The sequence below is a fragment of the Mustela lutreola genome, chromosome 2 (assembly GCF_030435805.1).
Source record: "Mustela lutreola isolate mMusLut2 chromosome 2, mMusLut2.pri, whole genome shotgun sequence".
Classification (NCBI taxonomy): Eukaryota; Metazoa; Chordata; class Mammalia; order Carnivora; family Mustelidae; genus Mustela; species Mustela lutreola.
This window is the reverse complement of record NC_081291.1, coordinates 123721393-123744661: the sequence shown is the minus strand read 5'-3', so window position 1 is coordinate 123744661 and position 23269 is coordinate 123721393. Positions and strand designations below refer to the sequence as shown.

At 39.0% G+C, this 23269-nt stretch overlaps 1 long non-coding RNA gene across 2 annotated transcripts in view; it reads left to right on the top strand.

Annotated features, from left to right (window-relative positions):
• Positions 1-23269, top strand: part of LOC131824852 (uncharacterized) — a 150073-nt gene that overhangs the window by 14570 nt on the left and 112234 nt on the right. The window contains exon 3 of one of the 2 annotated variants that reach the window (XR_009351008.1): positions 1035-1116. This is a non-coding gene — a long non-coding RNA (uncharacterized LOC131824852). Of the gene's footprint in view, positions 1-1034; positions 1704-23269 lie in introns of those variants that run through there. The other variant, XR_009351007.1, reaches the window with a different exon arrangement.

Sequence of the window (23269 nt, the reverse complement as noted above, 5' to 3'; positions counted from 1 at the left end):
TGTGATTCATGTGGCGAAGAGTTTATGTAATTTAGCAAATTTACAAATGTAATCTTTTAATGTAAAGCAGTAATGTCTGGGCCATGAACTGCTTCTTTTCTTTTACACACATATATTCTGTGGGACTGTAGTATAGCAGCGATTCTGAGAGCACTGGGTGAGCACCCTCTAGTCAGACCACCTGACTATATTAGTTCTACCATTTTGTAGCCATCGGACCTTGGGCAAGGTAATCAATCCCTCTGTATCCTGGTTTTCCCATCTATAAAAAAGGTTGAGTGCAAGAACCTTATCAGTAGGAGGCTGTTGTAACAGCCTTCCAGATCTTAGAACAGTACATATTTGTCTCTTACTCACCTCACAGTCTGAGGGACATCATGAGGTTCTCCTGGATGACTCTCTTCTAGGCACTGGGTTGATAGAAACCTCTTCCTTTATGGGCCTTCATTGTCCACCAAGGTTGTGCCATCCAATATGGCACCCTACTAGCCGCACTTTGTTATTTAAATTAATTAAAATATTAAAATTTAGTTATTGTAGCTACCTCTCAAGTGCTTGGGAGTCAAATGTATTTAGTGATTACCATATCAGACAATACACACATAAAATGTGTCATCGTCGCAGAAAGCTATGTTGGACAGCACTGCCTTAAGACCTTCTTATTCTCTGCTCTGTCATCTCCATTTAGCCAGCAAGGGAGAGGACTTCCTTTAGCCCTTCTAAAATCTTGTAGAACAGAAGGAAAAGTTTTTGGGAATTTTCCTCCACTTTGTCATATGAGGCTCAGAGCCTCATTGCCAGTAGATCAAAGGATTATGTTTTCTGCATATGGAAGATACTATATAATCTGAGCTCCATAGGCTTGCTTTTTGATTTTCTACAAAATTATAGAATATGCTCTTTCTTGACGTATCCTGCTCTCAAATGTATTGTCTTGATGAAAAATCCTATTTTGGATACCAGTTGATGAATATTATCTTGTTTTTTTCTCTTTCCTTTCGTTTGTAATGATCTTCCTGCCATTGCCATGGAAGACAGCATCACTCCACCTAGAGAGAGGATCATCTACGTGAAATGCAGAAGGGAGAAGCACATTGATGTCCATACTGTAAACCTGTGAGCACATCTTGCTGCCTTCGGCCCCTGTTCTTTACAGGAGTCCACTGCCTCTAGCTATTCTCTTCAGAGGGTTAATGCTGGGGAAACAGGGTCTAAATATCTGACTGGGGCGCAATGTGCCTAACACTAAAACTGTGACCTGGAATGCAAATCAAATGGTCTTACTTAATGAAGAAATGACAAGGAATCAGTCGATTTGGTTTTTTGGCACATAGTTCTAATTATATGACTGTTATTTTATTTGGATTATCTCATTTTTCAGGAAGTTGCATCCTGACCTCAGGAAGCCAATCTTTGTCTTTCCAACATCATTTTATACATTTCCAAAGTCTTGACTAGAGAATATATCAGGAATTTTCCATTTTAATCATAATTTTGCCTCAACAATAACATAAAAATGTTTTATTCATTTTTCTTACACACTATTTGACTCTTCTGCCCTCTTTATTTTGTTCTAATTTGATTGTGTGTTTGGCTCCGGCTGTGGGGGAACAGTGCATTAGGAAGAGAGCCATCACATTTTGAGGGTCGCCAGCTGGCGAAAGTTTACATTTGGTGGATCCTACTTGCAGAAGAGTTGGTGAACTTGTCATTGGGTCTTTTATTCTGAAGTATTGTGTAGTTTTGTGTTACCACATGCTTAATTAAATTAACTGAGTGCTTGCTGTATGCTGAGTGTCACACGGCGGAGAGCTAAAAAAAAAATTTCCTGTCACATCATCGGTCAGTTTCCTTCACAGCACTTATCGCATTATCTAATTATCTTGTTTATTTACTTTTTAACTTACACATTGTCCATCTTGCCTACTGCAAGGGTAGAGACTGTCTTTTTTTACTGCTATAAATCCAGCTCCTGGCACATTGCCTGGAACATAGAAAGTTCAAAATATAGTTTGATATCTGAAAAAAAAATGCTTATATTCTCTGGTAAGAGAATATAATCTGGTTCTCCCACTTTGCTATCTTTCAAACCTTCTCTGTCCCATTAAACTTGAGTTTGGTACCTATTCTGACCAGAAGCAGGTCTTCTCTCCTGTGATGTCCTTGTGTTTATTGTTGGTCCAATTCATTCAGGGTATTATTACATAGCAATCGGTGATTTCTTTTATTCTCAATTTATGCTCCTATTACTTATTTCCTTATTCATACATGCAATAGCATTTTGTAAAATGCAAAACACCTCTATGAGTATTATGATCATAAGCTCCTTGAGGTTAGTGGAACAAGAGTGTAGTTCTCCTACAGAAACTTAAGACTGTCCCCTGTATCATGTCAAATGAGTTGCTAGATGAGTGATACTTCTGTCCCTATCTTTAAAGATGAAGACCAGTCATGACCCTGGTTCCAACTTGCGAGTTTTTTTCTCCGCGATACATATGTCCTTATGTAGACCTCTGCTATCAGCACCATCCTAGATTTTTCTTCCTTCTGTCCCTCCACTTGGCATTCAAACCTGCATTCAGTGTCTACTAGATGTAGGGCAGATTTGCTGTCTAGGGTCAATAATGTCCTTGAGATGGAAGCTAGAACAGTTCACTTGCCAAGGAAGACTGAGGTGAAATCCTTCTGACATTCCAGGGCCAATCACTCACATCGGCCATAGGCTTTGACTCGGGCTTTGGTGTTATCAGGTGGCTTGGTCCAGTGTATGATCTGCTGGGGCCTTCCAGGAAAATACTCTCCTTATCTTAAAACTATGCTGTGATTTTCCTGACACGTTCCTGCTTGCCTAAGCCTGGTTCTTGGTGAGAGTCAGACAGAATTCGAGTGCATACTCAATAGCATGTGTGTGTGTGGCTATACACACATTTCACTAGGCAAGGTCTCATGCCAGGAAAAGATGCTGGTCCCCAGTGCCATGGAATCCCGGTGGATTTCCATGGCAAAGGCATTATGGAAGACCCCTTTGCGAGGGGGTGGGCTTTTTGGGAAAGTCTTCCTGCAGAGTGATAGGCATATTCTCCCTGAGCATTTGGCACCAAGAATTTGTACCAACTTATAAAGCACAGTGCCAAGTTCTACTGCCTAGAAGCTCCTTAAAGGTTTGCTCTGATGTTGGCAGAAGCAACAAAAGGCATGTTTTCTGTTTATTCTTCTGCTTTTTTTTTTTTTTCATTTTGCAAATGAGAACCAGCAGTGTAAATGTTCCATACCAGAGGAGCAAGATTGTACCAAAAGGCACACCTCCTCCTGCCTACACACACACACACACACACACACACGCACACACCTGCCCCTCCCATGCATATCCATTAGTTTTAATCACGTGGGCTTTCCAAGCTGCTAAGTCTGTCAGTGTGGATCGGCTCTGCATGTCTGTATTGCTTCAGAGCACCTTGCAGATGAGAACTGGATGGACTCACCTGGCTGGGTAATTTAGACACCCGTGGGGGGCAGTGTTCCAGCATGTTCCTAGGTATCTCAGGGCCTGGTTTCTTCTCAAGAAGTGGGAGAAGACTTTATCCATTTGTGTTCTGACAAGAGACATTAGGGCCTTAATTTAAGCACTTTTCCCGACATTGGGCAGTGGAGTTGCAATCCAGCAGGATTCAATACTGCTAAGCACATTTGATTCGGTCCTCGGGCTCACCCAGCCCATTCTGAACCTGGCAGCCTGGGGAAAATGAACTTGTCTGAAAAATCTACATAGGGGCCTGGGCAGTAGCTTTGCCTTTTTTACTGATGGCTTCTAGAAATGCACCAGACATTGCTGAGTGCTGATGGTGACATTGCCCTTTAGGCTGATTTTGACAGGCTAGTCTTTTGACTCACTGCATTGATTTCTGTTGAGAAACTGCAGGCCTGGACTGATGACCCCAGAATGTGGTTTTGTTTTCCCCATAATTATCTATCTGGATTTGCAGGAAATAGATGTTTTGTTTCTGTGAAGACAAAAAAGCTACTTTCCTGCCTTATGGCTGGAGCCTGACCATTTTACACCTTTGAGTCCATTAAAAACACCTGTGGGCAGGAGCGGGCTAGATCTATGCATCGAAAGGTCTTTCAAACCCACGCAGCCCAGGGTGCACCTTTGGTGTATGAGATTGGCCTTGTGAAGAGAGGCCTTCTCTGAGGTAACTCTCAGATCCAGTATTGACAAGAAAGTCTGGGACCCAGAAATTCTCTGAGTGTCTCTTGTAATGAATGGACCTCCTTTACCAACGGTCACATTCTGACCTTCTAAAACCACAGTCCATTTCCTGTTGACTTCTAGCACATCCTTGGTTTCCTTGCAGGTTTTCTCTTTAATCACCACTCGTTAATGTGATGCCCTTTGAGGCTTCTCCGGCATTTCACAATTCCTTCCTGGGCCTTTGAATGTTCATTTTCTCCTGCATTGTGTTTTCCCGAGGTTTTCCGAGGTGTCTTGTACCCCGACTAGAGTGGGGAGGGAAGTACATTCGGCTTCTGCTTTTCAGAATGGGTTTCTCATGTTTACCACTTGGTTTTCCTACTGACTTGGAAAAACTGTGCTGGAACCTTCTCTCTGATGCAACTGAATTGCATTTTGGTTGGAAATGTTTTATGCATTAGGATGATAAATGATGACTTTATTTGCCAGACCAGGCAAAAGATCTCTGAAACGGAAAAAAGGGAAAACAAAAAAACATCTTTCAGAAGCTACTGTATGAGAAAGACTTCTGTATATGTTGGAGCCTTTAGAACACAGCAGGGTGGGGCCATCTTGGGATCACTGAACCCCAAGGGAACTCTCTTTTTTGGCTACTCTGTCTCCACCCCTAAAAGGCATTAATCTTCTCCCCAGGACCTCTCTTGACCCTGAACATTTAGATTTAGGGTGTGTAGCTGTTGCCTCTATCTTAGGAGGCAGAGGGGGTTTCAAATGTTTCCAGAAGGGAATTGAGATCATGGAATCATTCCAATTTTACACATATTTTTAAATAGGTTCCTACCTACCTACTCAGACTGCTCGAGAACACCATTATTTTGCCTTGTGGTAGGTTTTGGTGAACTGAGGATGAGGCTAGACTTCTTCAGTAATGAGGTACAAACTCTGGCTCCTCAAATGTTATCCTGTGGCAATATTTCCATGCAGAAGTTGGGGGCGTCTTTTACATTATGCCTTGCTTCACTTCGCAGTCTGTGTTGCCAAGGACAGATTTGTGGTGACTTGTCGCTGCTCTACGATTTTGAGAGCAGGCTTCTCCAGAAATCCTGTCCTTAAAGACAGAGTGGTTTCTTTCCCCCTTGGCTCAGGCCTACTGCCAAGTCTCACCAGGTTTCACACCCAACTGTGGAGTGTGCCAGCTCCATCTCCCACTGCTCTCTCTCGGTCAAAGCTGTGGTCTGTTTATACAGCAGATGGGCACATGCCACACAGGAGTTTCTGAAACTGCTAGCCTGTTTGGAACCCAGGTTTTAATGATGGTATAGCCTTATGGAGCCTAAAGACATCACTGACTTTCATTTCAATTCAATTTAGATGTGATTGTCACCTTTCAGGTGTCAGCTGCCAGACTTGTGTTAGGTATTAGGGATGAGGGAGGAGAGCATGGCCACTACCTTCACAGAGCTTAGAGCCTAGCTGAACTTTCTCATTTATAAACTTGACCCTCACAAAGACACCATCATGCAGTGCTAAAAGCGACATTTCCTTTCATCCAGCATCATTCAATTATATTACCTGAGTGTTCCAGGACAGACTCATGCTTATCTGTGCTACAGTCAGAATAAGTGAAATAACTTGTATTATGGGAAATAGGATTCAACTAATGAATCACAGGAACAGTTGCCAGTAATCAAATGTGAGAGACTCTTCAACTGTTGGAGGCAAAGAAGAGGGAAGAAATGAGGATATGAATGTAGAAGCAGAGAGTATATTGGAAATCCCATTTCAGTAGTTATTACAAAGTAGGCTGGAAACAAAACAAAAGGCTCTATTCTTTTTAGTCTCAGAAGCCATTGTTGGCAAGGCCCATTAAGTAAGCATCCAAGTCGTTTCCTGGTCTGACTTTCAGAATGCAGTTATGTTGGAAACTATTCTGCTGATTAAGGTTGTTTTCTCTTTTCTAAAAAATTTTAAACCACTCCCTATTCTGAGAGAAGAGACCTATTTCATGCATACAAGTCAGCTCTTGTGCACTTCACGTTTTAGCACTATAGGCTCTTACAAATCTTTATTTTTTAATATTTATTTTTTAAAGATTTATTTGTTTAATTGAGGGTGGGACAGAAAAAGAGGGAGAGAGAATTTTTTAAAATATTATTTTTATTAACATATAATGTGTTATTTGCCCCAGGGGTACAGGTCTGTGAATCGCCAGGTTTACACACCTCACAGCACTCACCATAGCACATACCCTCCCCAATGTCCATAACCCAACCACCCTCTCCCTACCACTCACCTCCCAGCACCCTTAGGTTGTTTTGTGAAATTAAGAGTCTCTTATGGTTTGTCTCCCTCCCGATCTCATCATGTTTCATTTTTTTCTTCCCTACCCCCAAATCCCCCACCCTGCCTCTCAAATTCCTCATACCAGAGAGATCATATGATAATTGTCGTTCTCTGACATATTTATCTTGCTCAGTGTGATCCCCTCTAGTTCTATCCACATTGTTGCAAATGGCAAGGTTTCATCTCTTTTGATGGCTGCGTAGTATTCCATTGTGTACGTGTATGTGTGTGTGTACACACACATATATACTATATATAGTATTCTATTGTGTATGTGTGTATATATACATATACACACACCACATCTTCTTTATCCATTCATCTCTTGATGGACATCTAGGTTCTTTCCATAGATTGAATATTGTGGACATTGCTGCTGTAAACATTCAGGTGCACATGCCCTTTTGGATCACTACATTTGTATTGTAACCCAGTAGTGCAACTGCTGGGTTATAGGGTATCTCTATTTTCAACTTTTTGAGGAACTTCCATGCTGTTTTCCAGAGTGGCTGCACCAACTTGCATTCCCACCAAAAGTGTAGGAGGGTTTCCCTTTCTCGGCATCCTTGTCAACATCTGTTGTTTCCTGACGTGTTAATTTAGCCATTTCTGACTGGTGTGAGGTGGTATCTCATTGTGGTTTTGATTTGTATTTCTTTGATGTCGAATGATGTGGAGCATTTTTTCATGTGTCTGTTGGCCATCTGGATGTCTTCTTTGCAGAAATGTCTGTTCATGTCCTCTGCCCATTTCTTGATTGGATTATATTATTTGTTCTTTGGCTGTTGAGTTTGAGAAGTTCCTTATAGATTTTGGATACTAGCCCGTTACCTGATATGTCATTTGCAAATATGTTCTCCCATTCTGTCAGTTGTCTTTTGGTTTTGTTGACTGTTTCCTTTGCTGTGCAAAAGCTTTTGATCTTAATGAAGTCCTAATAGTTCATTTTTGCCCTTGCTTCCCTTGCCTTTGGCAATGTTCCTAGGAAGAAGTTGCTGTGGCTGAGATTGAAGAGTTTACTACCTGTGTTCTCCTCAAGGATTTTGATGGATTCCTATCTTATATTGAGGTCTTTTATCCATTTTGACTCTATTTTTTTTTGTGTGTGTGTGTGTGTGTGGTATAAGGAAATTGTCCAGTTTCATTCTTTGCATGTGGCTTTCCAATTTTCCCAACACTATTCATTGAAGAGACCGTGTTTTTTTCCATTGGACATTCTTTCCTGCTTGAAGATTAGCTGACCATAGAATTAAGGGTCTATTTCTGGGCTCTCTATTCTGTTCCATTAATCTATGTGTCTTATTTGTGCCAGTACTATACTGTCTTGATGATTACAGTTTTATAATAGAACTTGAAATCTGGAATTGTAATGCCACCAACTTTGGCTTTCTTTTTCAACATTCCTCTGGCTATTCAGGGTCTTTTTTGGTTCCATATACGTTTCAAGATTATTTGGTCCATTTGTTTGAAAAACATTGATGGTATTTTTATAGGGATTGCATTAAAAGTGTAGTAGAGATTTTCACAATATTTGTTCTTCCAATCCATGACCATGGAACGTTTTCCATTTCTTTGTGTCTTCCTCAATTACTTCCATGAGTACTTTATACTTTTCTGAGTACAGATTCTTTGCCTCTTTGGTTTAGTTTATTCCTAGATATCTTATGGTTTGGGGTGCAATTGTGAATGAGATCAACTCCATAATTTCTGTTTCTTCTGTCTTGGTGTTGGTGTATAGAAATACAACTGATTTTCTTGCACTGATTTTATATCCTGATACTTTAGTGAATTCCTGTATGAGTTCTAGCAGTTTTGGGATGGAGTCTTTTGGGTTTTGCACATTAAATGTCATATTACCTGCAAAGAGTGAGAGTTTGACTTCTTTAACAATTCGGATGCCTTTTATTTCTTTTTGTTGTCTTATAGCTGAGGATAGGACTTCTAGTACTATGTTGAATAGCAGTGGTGAGAGTGGACATCCCTGTCATATTCCTGACCTTAGGGGAAAAGCTCTCAGGTTTTCCCCACTGGGAATGATATTTGCTGTGGGTTTTTCGTAGATGGCTTTGATGGTATTGAGGTATGTACCCTCTATCCCTATACTTTGAAGAGTGTTGAACAAGAAAGGACGATGTACATTGTCAAATGCTTTTTTGGCATTATTGAGAGTATCATATGGCTTTTTTTTTTTTTTAAAGATTTTATTTATTTATTTGACAGAGAGAGATCACAAGTAGGCAGAGAGGCAGGCAGAGAGAGAGGAAGGGAAGCAGGCTCCCTGATGAGCAGAGAGCCCGATGTGGGACTCCATCCCAGGACCCTGAGATCATGACCTGAGCCGAAGGCAGCAGCTTAACCCGCTGAGCCACCCAGGTGCCCTCATATGGCTCTTGTTTTTTTATTAATGTATTGTATCACATTGATTGATTTGTGGATGTTGAACCAACCTTGAAGCCCAGGAATAAATCCCACTCAGTTGTGGTGAATAATCCTTTTAATGTACTGTTGGATCCTATTGGCTAGTATTTTAGTGAGAATTTCCACATCTGTGTTCATCAAGGATATTGATCTGCAGTTCTTTTTGATAGGGTCTTGTTTGGTTTTGGGATCAAGGTATTGCTGGCCTCATAAAATAAGTTTGGAAGTTTTCCTTCCATTCCTATTTTTTGGAACAGTTTCAGAATAGGTATTAATTCTTCTTTAAATATTTGGAGAATTCCCCCAGGAAGCCATCTGGCCCTGGGCTCTTGCTTCTTGGGAGATTATTGATGACTGCTTCAATCTCCTGACTGATTATGGGTTTGTTCAGGTTTTGTATTTCTTCCTGGTTCAGTTTTGGTAGTTTATAGGTCTATAGGAATGCATCCATTTTTTCCAGATTGTCAAATTTGCTGGCGTGTATTTCCTCATAATATGTCCTTATAATTGTTTGTATTTCTTTGGTATGGTTGTGATCTCTCCTCTTTCATTCATGATTTTATTAATTTGCATCCTTTCTCTTTTCTTTTTGATAAGTCTGGCTAGGGGTTTATCAGTCTTATTAATTCTTTGAAAGAACAAGCTCCTAGTTTCTTGATTTGTTCCACTGTTGTTTTGGTTTCTACTTCATTGATTTCTGCTCTGATCTTTATTATTTCTCTTCTCCTGCTGGGTTTAGGCTTCCTTTGCTGTTCTTTCTCCAGCTCCTTTAGGTGTGGGGTTAGGTGTGTACTTGAGACCTTTCTTGTTTCTTGAGAAATCTGTATTGCTATATACTTTCCTCTCAGGACTGCCTTTGCTGTGTCCCACAGATGTTGAACAGTTGTGTTTTCATTTTTGTTTGTTTCCATGAATTGTTTTAATTCTTCTTTAATTTCCTGGTTGACCCATTCATTCTTTAGCCTCCATGTGTTTGAGTTCTTTCCAACTTTCCTCTTGTGATTGAGGTCTAGGTTCAAATCCTTTTGGTCTGAAAATATGCAGGGAATAATTCCTATCGTTTGGTACCAGTTGAGACCTGATTTGTGACCCAGGATGAGATCTGTTCTGGAGAATGTTTCTTGTGCACTAGAGAAGAATGTGTATTCTGTTGCTTTGGGATGGAGTGTTCTGAATATATCTGTATTGTCCATCTGGTCCAGTGTGCCATTTAAAGCCTTTATTTTCTTGTTTATCTTTTGCTTAGATGACCGGTCCATTTCAGTGAGGGGGTGTTAATGTCCCTGACTATTATTGTATTGTTGTTGATGTGTTTCTTTGATTTTGTTATTAATTGGTTTATATAATTGGCTGCTCCTATGTTAGGGGCATAGATATTTAAAATTGTTAGATCTTCTTGTTGGATAGAACTTTGAAATATGATATAGTGTCCTTCCTCATCTCTTATTATAGTCTTTGGCTTAAAACCTAATTTATCTGATATAAGGATTGCTACCCCAGCTTTCTTTTGATGTCCTTTAGCATGGTAAATTGTTTTCCACCCCCTTACTTTCAATCTGGAGGTGACTTTGGGTCTAAAATGTGTTTCTTGTAGACAGCATATCTATGGTTTTTTTTTTTTTTTTTTAAATCCGTTTTGATACCCTGTGTCTTTTGATTGGGGCATTTAGACCATTTATGTTCAGGGTAACTACTGGAAGATAGGAATTGAGTGCCAATGTATTGCCTGTAAGGTGACTGTTACTGTATATTGTCTCTGTTCCTTTCTGGTCTACTACTTTTAGGTTCTCTCTTTGCTTAAAGGACCCATTTTAATATTTCCTATTCGGGTGGTTTGGTGTTTGCAAATCTTTTAGTTTTTGTTTGTCCTGGAAGCTTTTTATCTCTTTTTCTATTTTCAATGATAGCCTAGCTGCATATAGTATTCTTGGCTGCATATTTTTCTCATTTAGTGCTTTGAATATGTCATGGCAGTTCTTTCTGGCCTGCCAGGTCTTTGTGGATAAGTCACCTGTCAATCTAATATTTCTACCTTTGTATGTTAAAGACTTCTTGTCCTGAGCTGCTTTCAGGATTTTCTCTTTTGTCACTAAGTCTTGTAGGTTTTACTATTAGTTGATGGGGTGTGGGCCTATTTTTATTGATTTTGAGGGAGATTCTCTGTGCCTCCTAATTTCTGATGCTTGTTCCCTTTGCCATATTAAGCTAATTATCTTCTATAATTCATTCCAAACTACCTTCTCTCTCTCTTCTTCTGGGATCCCAATTATTCTAATATTGTTGCATCTCTTTTTTTTTTTTTAAATTTATTTGACAGACAGAGATCACAAGTAGGAGAGAGGCAGGCAGGAGAGAGAGAGGAAGAAGAAAGCTCCCCGCTGAGCAGAGAGCCCAACATGGGGCTTGATCCCAGGACCCGGGGATCATGATCTGAGCCGAAGGCAGAGGCTTTAACCCACTGAACCACCCAGGAGTCCCTAATATTGTTGCATCTTATGGTATTATTTATCTCTCGAATTCTCCCCTTGTGGTCCAGTAATTGTTTATCTCTCTTTTGCTCAACTTCTTTATTCTCCATCATTTGGTCTTCTATATCACTAATTCTCTCTTCTGCCTCATTTATCCTAGCAGTAAGAGCCTCCATTTTTTATTGCACCTCATTAATAGCTTTTTTGACTTCAACTTGGTTAAATTTTAGTTCTTTTATTTCTCCAGAAAGGGATTTTATTTCTCCAGAGAAGTTTTCTCTAATATCTTCCATGCCTTTTTGGAGGCCAGCTTGCACCTTGATAATCATCATTGTGAACACTAGTTCTGACATATTACCAATGTCCATATTGATTAGGTCCCTAGCCTCCAGTACTGCCTCTTATTCTTTTTTTTGTGGTGAGTTTTTCTGCCATGTCATTTTATCTAGATAAGATCAGATACTGAAAGGATATATAAAAATAAATACTAAAAGAATAAAATACTAAAAGGGTGGAAACAACTCCAGAAAAATATATGCTAACCAAATCAGAAGAGACTTGAAACCAGGGGGAGAAGTAAGAAGGGAAAAATAAAAAAAATTAAAAAAAATATATATATATGACCTTGGTGAATAGAACAGAGACACCCACATTTTTAGGTGTATTCTGGTCTTTTAGAAGAAACTACCCCCCAAAACTTTAAGGAAAGAAAAACATATATATACTAAAATAAGGATAAGCATGATGAAGGGATGGAATGTGAGTGTAAAGATGAAAATTTAGAAAAAACTCTAGGAAGAATTGATAAGTTAAGTTGGTTCAAAAAATAAAAAGAGAACATGATCAAGCTGACGACTAGAACAAAGCAATGTGCTAGATTTAGGGTATATTTTGATCTATCAGAAGATCAGCAAGAATATCCAACGAAGACCAAATTTACCAATCAATGAGAACAGCAGAACTCCAGAGCTAGGGGAAAAACAATGCACAGAATTCATGGCTCTTTCACCATGGTCATTTAGTCTTACAAGGTTAAATTTTTTAAATTTTATTATTTTTTTCTTATGCTATTTTTAAAAACTTTTCCTCTTCCTTATTTTAATGTTTTTTAAGTAGTTAATCTTAACAATACATTTTTTTAAAAAATTCTTTTTAAATTTTCATTGTTATAGTCATATTTTACCCCTTCATTGTATTTAACCTTATTTTCTGTATATATATGGTTTTTTTTTTTTTTTCATTATAATTTGGGGATACAGTTTCTTCACTCTGGAAGGTGGGATTGTAGGATTCTTTAGTTGGACTTCTCTGAATTTGTCAAATATTCTACAATAAGCTAACATTTCTTGTGTAATTATGAAGAGAACTATATATTTTTATTATCAGAATGACTCTGTGTTAGATGATGGATGAAATATAAAATTACCATTAAGATCAGGAAGCCTTCACATAAATTAGTAATAAAAGAAACCAGCCTGAGACACCTTTAACATTAATTCTTCTTTAAATGTTTGGTAGACTTCACCTGTGAAGCAATCTGGTCTTGGGTTTTTCTTTGTTGGGAAGTTTTTGATTACAGAATCAATCTCCTTACCCATTGGTCTATTCAGATTTTCTCCTTCATAAGTCAGTATTGGCAAGTTGTATGTTTCTAGGAATTTGTCCATTTTTTCTAGGTTGTTTAATTTGTTAGGATATAATTGTACATAGTAATCTTTTATAATCCTATGTATTTCTGTGGTATCTGTTGTAATGTCTTCCCTTTCATTTATAATTTTATGTGAGTCCTCACTTTTTTTCTTGGTTGGTCTAGCTAAAGGTTAGTCTATTTTTGTTTTTATCCCCCTAAGAAACAAAAAACAAAAAACAAAAAAACCTAGCTCTTAGCTTTGTTCATCTTTTCTATTGTTCCTCTATTCTGTAGTTATTTCTGCTCTGATCTTTGTTATTCTGTTCTTTCTGCTAATTTGGGGCTTATTCTTATTGTAGTTCTTTGAGGTGTAAAGTTAGGTTGGTTTTTTGAGATTTTTTTTTCAGTGTAGTCATTTATTGCTCCAAACTTCCATCTTAGAACTGCTTTTGCTGTAGTTCATAAATTTGGATATATTTCTATTTCTATGTATTTCAGTATATTGATTTTCCTTTGATGTCTTCTTTTTTCCACTGGTTGTTCAAGAATGTGTTGTTTAATTTCCACATATTTGTGAATTTTCCAGTTTTCTTCCTGTTATTGATTTCTAATTTTAAATACTTGTGATCAGAAAAGATACTTAGTGTGATTTCAGCTTTCCTCCATTTACTAAAGCTTGTTCCGTGATCTATTATATGATTAATCCTGGAAAATTATTCCATGTGTGCTTGAGAAACTGCTGTTTTTTAATGGAATCATCTGTATATGTCTGTTAGGTCTAAGGTATAGTTCAAGTCTAGCATTTCCTTATTGCTATTCTCTCTGGGTGATCTATCCTTGATGACAGTGGGGAATATTGAAGTTCCCTACTGTTTCTTCTTTCAGATCCATTAGCATTTGTTTAATGTGTTGAGGTGTTCTGATGTTGAATGCATATATATATATATATATATATATATATATATATATATGAATTGACCCCTTTATCATTATATAATGACCTTCTTTAAGTCTCCTTAAAACTTTTGTCGTAGTGTATTTTATTTGATACAAATATAGCTATACCTGCTCTCTTTTATTTTCCTTTTACATGAAATATCATTTTTTATCCCTTCACTTTGAGCCCACATGTGTCCCTATAGCTGAAATGACTCTCTTGTAGACAGCATAGAATTGGGACTTTTAAAAAAATGGATTTAGCCACTCTACAGCTTGTGATTGGTGAACTTAATTATTCTCTTCCTTGTTATCTCATCCGATGGCTGGTATTTGTAACCCCTGTTTTTCTTTCTTATTCCAAGCTCTATTTATACATTTCAGCTTTGCTGGTCTTGAGGTGGAGTGAAACTGAACAAAGTGCCTTGTACAGCACACTGAAAGTCTAGGGAAACTGGTCACTCATTCCACTTTCCCTTTTCCAATAAGAAGGAGCTCTTTCCATTGAGAGAGTTTCCTCTTGGTGCTGAGTAGTGACAACATGGAGGATACACTGAGGCAAACAAATGAATCTGCTCTACCTTCCCTTTTTGTGTAGTTATTCTCAGAGTCTTTTTGTTCCACTTCATGGCTGAAGTTTCTTGAGTGGAATCCTGAGCTTACCTAGAACTATTTTGTTCATGGATATCTGTCTAATTGCTGATCGTTGTAGAGGATGGATGCTGGGGATCCTACTCCACCATTTTAGTGATATCTTACTGTTTAATCTTAATATCACAAATCAATATGCGAGCACTATATGCCCATTACTTTGCTTTTAATTTTTTTCTTAACTCAGTTTTTTTTTTTTTCCTAAATTGATACGTTTTCATCTTCATATGTAACAATAAGGTAAAAGGAGTGATAGTGAACTTGGAGTCAGAAAATCTGTGATTTGGGGTGCCTGGGTGGCTCAGTGGGTTAAACCTATGCCTTTGGCTCAGGTCATGATCTCAGGGTCCTGGGACTGAGCCCTGCGTCAGGCTTTCTGCTCAGTGGAGAGCCTGCTTCCCCCCACCCCGCCTGCCTCTCTCTACTTGTGATCTCTCTCTCTCTCTCTCTCTCTTTGTCAAATAAATCAATAAAATCTTAAAAAAAAAAAAAAGAAGAAGAAAATCTGTGATTAAATTCTGGTTAGGTTTCAAAAGAGCTTTATGATATGGGTCCAAACAAGCAAATCTATCTGGGCTCAGACTTTTCAACTGCAAACTGGTGCTAATAATGCTCACCTCATGGGTTGCTGGGATGGGATGGTGGGGGGAAATGGAAGTAAGTGAGAGGACATATTTGGGTCTCATGTAAACTGAGAAGTGTTGTACCAATGAAAGATATTCTTCCTGTTGTATTTACCTATGAAAATGTGGGCAGATTTTCACTAGAGATGGTTTAGATGAGTTGCTCAAAAACATTTGATCAATTTTGAAGTGATAATGTTGCAACTCTCTCTAGGAAATAGTAGCCAATTTGTTCCAGGAGAGTTTCTCAAACTTATGTACCAATTAGAATAACTCTCTGAGGTCCAACAGGCAGAACTGGCTCAAGGTTCTAAAACCACTGCCAAGACAAGTAGTTGGGCAAGTTTGTGGTACCAAGGGAGTCATGATTTCTTGTTGCTGGGTTCTTTTCTTAATTAACAATCATTGTTCTTCTATCATAGCCAGCACACACCCCTGTCAGCAGGCTACTTTTCAGGATGAACCTGTCCTGATTACAGGAATGTAAGAGGAAATACTTCCAAACAGCTCCATAGCCTAACCACTCCCATATAATGAGGAGATCCATCACGGTCTCTGAGAATGTATTCTGTCAGTTCCAATCTCCCGTCAGTATCCCTTTGGGAGTATTTCTTTGAAGTCTCTGAGTCAAAAAAGCAAAGACTCCCTCACATCCTCTCCCTACCTCCCACAGTAACTGAACCTTTCCACACATTTCCCCCCCCCCCCTGGGCTTTTTTCTGACAGTATCAACCATAGCAGAAATAACCTGGAGCATTAGTACACTCTAGATAATCTTGCATTAGACACTCCTTAGACTGTCCACAGGCCATGGTTTAGATTTGTTATGGGTAGTTTTATAGATATTGAAACTGGGACAAAAGAGAGATTGAATAACTTGCCACAAGATGTACCAAGTGATAAGTGACTCTAATTGGAGAATTCTTGATTCCCTTTCTTTTATTGGGTCCCGTGTCTATGATCTAGAAATTATGAAACTACATCTCAATGTCCACCCCTTTTAAGATGCTACATTTCTCTTACTTGGTATCTCATCCTTACTTTTCTCTTGTTCTTTCTTTCTTTCTTTTTTTTTTTAAGAGTTTATTTATTTGTTTGACAGAGATCACATGTAGGGAGAAAGGCAGGCATGTAGAGAGAGAGAGAAGGGGAAGCAGGCACTAAGCAGAGAGCCTGAGGCAGAGCTTGATCCCAGGACCCTAGAATCATGACCTGAGCTGAAGGCAGAGGCTTTCAGCCTCCCAGATGCCCCTCTTGTTCTTTAATATTTGCCATTCTATATTTGGCTCTCTCTTCTACTCTGGCTTCCTTCATTGCCACATTGTCTTGTTACTCATTTATGCTTCTTTTCTTCTTCTTATTTGCCTTGTGAAATTTTATGACCTTTCACCTTCGTTGGGCTGGACATTTCAAACTTCAGTCTCTGGTGCTGGTGTTACTTGCATGGTGGCTCCAGTGAGGTTAAGAACAGGTTTACTTTGTGTGTGTGTGTGTGTGTGTGTGTGCACATGTGCAACAGAAAATATTTTTTATATTTATCTGTCAATGTGCACTTAGCAGAATATTGGAAAATAAAATGGACCAGGGAATGTTAGAAAAGCAAAGAATTAATTGTTCACTAATAAAAGGTTGAGTCATAGGCAAAAGGGAAGATATTACTCTAGAGAATCAGGGAAATAATTAGGTCCAGGGAGGCAGAAAGTCTGATCCAGATGGTGGGAGCTCCAGGGGAGGGTAAATCATGCATCAGGGAGAGATAAGAGAGGGAGGAAGGAGGATATGAAATGGGCTGGTGTCCAACAGTTCTATGCCAGGATGGTAGGAATGTAAAAGGAAATACTTTCACAGAGCTCCAAACTGAGCTCCGCTCCCAGATATATTTTAATAAAAATAGTCATGGTATTGCAGGGTCTGGAGAACTGATTCATTTAGAGTATTTTCTGAACTACATGTCTACATATTCCTGTATCTTTGCTAGATTTATTTAATGTGACTTGGTCTTGTTCCAGCCAAAGATTCTGTAAGTTTTTTGAGGTCAGGGATCATGTTTTATTTTCTTCCAAAGCTCCTAGCTCCAGTGCTGAGATCATGATATAGTTCATTAAATACTTGATAACAGATTTAGCAATTAATACTTGTTAATGGAAAAGGGAAAATAGCAAATCTGCCCTTTAAAATTAGCACAAATTCTTGCTTAGAGGTTTCTAAGAGCCTTTTTGTCAGTAGAAACAATAAGAAAACCAGAGAAGTTAAGTCCATAGGTTCTTAGCTACCTTGAGGGAACCCATGTCATGTATGGAGAGTGATTGATCTCTCCCCATAACCCCTTCCCCCAAACACATGTATGGGGACAGACAAAATGAGATGAACTGAAGCGGTTTGTTGTGTTGAGAGAACCCTCTGTCTACATATTCTAATCCAAATATCAGTTAACAGAATGTTTGCCAACTACAGATACTTGATACGTTGGTTAGGAGGGAATCAATTTTGCATGTCAGAACTTTAAAGGGATCTTAAAATTGCCAATTCAAATAGGCCATTTAGTGGTTTCTTGTCTCCTCTCCCCACCCCCTTTATAAATGTTGAGCCAGATGTTTGAGAACATACAGCTGTCCTTGTTCAGAATAGCCCAAAATAGCTCGATTCCCCTGCACTTCTTTGGGCGCTAAATGTATTTACATTCAAAATGCATGTGGGAAGTGCCTGATTTCCCGTAGTTTCTTCCCCTGACTGTCAGCAACTTTTCTATAACCTTTACTTAGTTCAACTAACTAACCTCAGCTTTGAGTGTAGTTTCATCCATCACTACATCGTCTCAGGTGTTCCGTCTTCCTGTCATTTTCTTTTCCAAAATTAAAAAGTTTCCCATGATGGAAATGACAAACTCTTTTAGAAGCTGCATATAGTGCTGGATGAGGTTATTTTGGTATGCAGATATTCTCAACAACCTTTGAAGTGAACAGAGACATGCTATTCCATGCATGGGCCAGAGATCCTCTTCAGTTTTCACTCGCCTAAAATAAACATGGGAAAGCATGACAAAGCATTGTGAAGAATGAAGGCTCCTCTCTTTTCTGATACTTCATTGGTTCAATGAACCAAGATACTTCAAATGAATACTTGTCTTTCTCCCAAATGGTTTCCTAGTGAAGTCAGGCTCCAAGGACTAAGCTAATTAAGTGGGAAATAAATGATTGGCTCAGGCTCATTGAAAAAGAAGGAGTGCTGTGAAATCTCAACTCTGGGAGATTACCTGAGATGATGTCATGCCATGGGAATTCTGAGGGGATGCTCTGGATATGGGAGCTTTTTTTGTCTTGTTATCTTGTGGAAAAGGATAGGTCTCATGATTCGACTTATTTCTTCACAATAATTGACTCGAAATGGTCACATGGTCACATACTGATCCATTTAGCTTAAATTGCTTGAGGATGGGGATGTAATAGACATGAAGAATATATAAAATGATCTTTTGATAGAAGTCAAAGAAATATCTTCCAGTATCTAGTCTGCCTATTTTATTGGTGCCTATGTTGTTTCCCATCTGAACACACTGGGGGTCTCTTCTCAACACTAGACTCTTGTCTTTGCTGATCCAAGTGCTGACCTTTGGTGTGAGCTCAAACCTCTCTTTCTCTAAAGCCTTTTCCCACCTTGTTCCCAGCTGTTCATTATTATTCTCCCCTAAATACTTATAGCCCTATTATCCTGAGTGTTGCCCTGACACTTGTCTTTTATGATATCCTATCACCTATCACTAATTGATTACCAAGGTACATACTGGTGTACCCAAACCTTGTGTAGGTGTCCATCACCTGGATCAAGATATGGAATGTTTCCATCCCCTATAAAGGTATCAGCCCTATTCTTCCCTTATTTGTTCTCTAATAAGAACTGTGAAAATTCTAGGGGCAGAGATCAGGGTTAGGTGAAGACAGATGGTGTACTCAAAAGGTTTGACTGAAATAATTTAATGGAGGGATTGTCTACAGAAGTTTGGGAGTCAGAAGAAATCATGAGTCACTTAGAGACTAACAAGAGTTGGAATTGATTCCTAGCCCGAGGTCTGAAGGAGAAGGGGGATTTTTGCTTGTTGTGGGGGCCTGGTGAGAGCTCAAGCCTCGCAGAAGAGAAATGAACCCCAGACAGCAGCTGTAGTCTATAGAATCACAACCACTGTCTGAAGCCAGGCCAGGTGGGGAGGGAGCTGGGAGTTAAAGACCCTCCCTCTGTACAGGCAGCCCTTGGATCTCTTGCTGGCCTTCTGCTAGCCAAACCCAACTATAAACCAGAAGGGAAGGGGATCCAAGGATACAGTCTATAGAGGTCAACCTCCCCAGGAACAAAGCATGGAAGAGAAAGGTGGTGAATGGATTTGGGGGTATAAGGAACAAACATAATGATCAGCGAAGACCATGTTATGCCTCTATGTCCATTATGGCACTTGGTATATTGTTTGGTTTAGAGGGAATGATCGATTTGTTGCTTGAACTGTTAATCAATCATAGACAGATAATTGCTTTCATTGAAAATTGTAGGTCAGCAAGGGTAACTTCTTAATTTCTTAAGAGAAATAGGGGGCTGCGTCTGGGTGGTTCAGTCAGTTAAATGTCTGACTCTTGATCTCAGTTCTCAGATATTCATCTCAGGGTTGTGAATTTAAGGCCCAGAATGGAGCCTACTTAAAAAAAAAAAAAAAAAAAAAAAAAAGAAAGAAAAGAAAAATGGGGGAAAAGAAGAGAAAGAAATGGGCATTACCAGCTATAATTTAAGGCCCAGAAGGGAGCCTATTTGAAAAAAAAAAAAAAAAGAAAGAAAGAAAGAAATGAGAGTTGCTAGCTGAGAGTTCAAAATTCTGTTTGGAATCCTTAGATTTGCAAACTAAAAAGGTGAAAGGGTGGCTCTTCTCCAAAATGGTGCTACTCATTGAAACAACTTATAGTTTCAGTGTAGCTTTTGTGTCACCAGTGTTAAAATCACTCAAGTTATTAAAAGCTTGTTAATACAATTGTTGTAGTAGCCCTCTTTCCTGTAATTAAATGATAATATCTTACATGATATTTTGGGAGAAATTTCATGACTTAGATATCTTAGTGTTGAGCTAGTGGCATCCTAGTGTTGTAACAGGGCAAGTATGGCCTCTGGCTTACTGTGAGGTTTTGGTGGGAAAAGCATTTAAATCTGTGTCTCCACAAAATAAGGAACATAGCATCATTTAATGGGAAGTATTTCTTGTAGAATTTTTCTTCATCTTCAGGAAAAGTATTTCACTGGTGTCATATAAATGCAGATCTCCTGTGCATATACTTAATCAGTATTTACTAAAGAGCATTAAGTGATACATTTTGTCCAAAATATAAATTAAACTCTTGGCAGACTTTAACATGTTTTGGAAATAGAACGATCTGTTGGAAGCTTCCATTTCATTTCAAAGGAAAGCAGAACAAATCAGAATCCTGGAAGATTAAACCACCCAGGAGTCCTGCCAAGCCTAGGTGAAGCTTTTGTGAATCTGGACTCCTTTACATCTTATTTCCTATTCATTTGTTCCAAGGAAATCTAACTTGTCAGGAGGCTTGAAGTTAATGACTATCCCTGGGAGTGGCTTGTGCCGAGTTTCATGATGCCTTAACTGAAACAACTGGTTAAGAAAGGAGCCAGATGGCATCTTTACAGTTAACCCATGGAGGGAAAGCTGTGATTGGTTCCATGAACACCTGGTTCACATTGGGGTGTTTTACTTGACCTGTCGCTGCCCTCATTGCAGTGTTGCCCATTTGCTGTTGTGAACTGCAGTTTAACGTTTTCTACCCATTATCAGTCTCCTAAAAAGATCACCTCCTCAGCTGACAAGTCATCTGCCTCCAGACATCTTCCTGTCATCTCTTTGCCTGCTTTGACCTTAGTCCATGCTCTAACTTCTGTTTGCTTTCATCCCACCATGTTCTCCTTAGCACTACTGTTCTGATAACCTGTTTGGTGCCTCCTTCTCTGGTTCAGTTCTGGTCTTCACCTTCTTGGACACAGACCTTGTGTTGGCCATTCCATTCCATGCACTTAGAAAAGCTTGCATGTCTTCATATGATGTCTCACTAGGGAAAGAATATAAGACAAGACTTGTATTTTTTTTTTTAAAACCACTATGCAAGCTATTTCATTAGATTAATTTAGGAAAAACATTTGAAATTTTGCAACAGAGATTGAGAATTCTGCTATGGTAGCTGATCTACTGAAGAATTATTTCTTTATTCTTAGCTTTACATGGAATTTATTGAGAGAGGGGGAGACAGAAGGCCAGAAGAGGGAAGGGAAGTAGGGAAAAAAGCGGGGGGGGGGGGGGATAGAGAAAAAGAATGCTACCTGTTGGTGAAGCACTGAGTAAAGGGTATTATATTCTTCCCAGCTCAGTGTGTCCCTGGGCTCCATTGTCTGGCTCAGGAAAGGCAAACACGGTGAAATAATAATCTAAGAAAAACCCAAGGAGGCAAATAAATATTTTTGGAAAGTTTCATACATTTAGGCAACTGCTTCTGATGCTCTCTGCCATGGTTGCCCTGTGTTACTGCGAACAAATGATAGAATTGACTCTATAGTTGATGAATAGTAGCTGATAATTCCCCCTTATGAGGGGCTCACAGGACTTGGAGACCAAGTCAGGTTAAATTCTCTGGCATGTAACAGAAATGATCAGTTTATAGCCACCTGCGGAAGTGCTTTGTGTAATCATTACTCATAAAATGAAGACTTTTTCAAATCTTCAAAAGGTACAAGGATCCTAATAAGACACCTTGAAGAAGAAATGATTAGAGTAACTGAGATCTGGATTTGTCTCAGTTGTATTTAAGTTGTTTGGCCAAAGTAATACTCTATGGGTGACAGACTGGAATTTTCTGAGCTATCTGCAGTTTCTATATTGAAATTTTAGTGAATAGTGACTAGGGTAGAGGGGACTCTAAGGATGGTGGACACAACTGTCCTGAGAATGGGAAAGGGGAATTGATCAGGCTGCTGTAGCATGATAACATCTGCTTTTTTCGTTCCATTTCTAAAAGCACCAGGAAGACTTTTGATCTGTAATCTGATTTTCCTGTATAGTTCTACCTACCGGAAGGGAATGTACAGTTTGACTAAGCCCTGTGTGTCTTAGATCTAAACAAGGTGACATTTTGGTTTACTAAATCAGACTCTGGGTTTTCTGTGTATGTATCTGACACCAGAGATGCAGTGTCTTCTGGCAAGTTTGAAAACTGGGTAGTGAGATCCCAAAAGGACTTTTGTGGGATGACATGGACATATGTATATTTATACAGAAAGAAAGCTCATGGCTTTTTTTTTTCTTTTCTTTTCTTTCTTTCTTTCTTTCTTTTTTTTTTTTTTTTTCCAATTCTCACTGGGGAACTGACACAGGAAGTTGAAGATCTACAGATATTATCATTGAAGCTGAGAGCACACCTGGGCCTGGAGTGACCCTTTCCAGACACAGACACAGCAGAGTCTGTGCCTAAAGCCATCAGTGACTCTCTCATCACATCTTTAAGCTGAAGTAGATTGTACCCTTCTGGGAATCCAAAGGACTTGATTCAGTCTTCTAAAGGTTGTCAATTATTCCATTGCCCTGGAGCAAAATTTTATAGAACTGTCCCCCACAAACTCAGTGATTTCTACTAGCGTCTTTTGTAGAAGTGACTACTAGTGACTTGTCACTGCTTACGTTAAGTGCTTATGTTAAATGCCTGGCTGGCTCAGTAGGAAGAGCATACACCTCTTGATCTCAGGTTCATGAGTTTGAGCCCCACAATGGGTGTAGAGATTGCTTAAAAATAAATAAATAACTTAAAAAAATGCAAACTATTTCGTTAAAGTTAGAAACATTTTAGAACACGAAAGAAGAGATACAGAGACTGAAGAAAATGGGAAAGGGAAACACGTGGGCAGGGAAAGGCTCTCCATTTCATTTAGTATCTACTGTGTGTGACATTTTGCTCTGTAGCTTTAAGAAATTAACAAA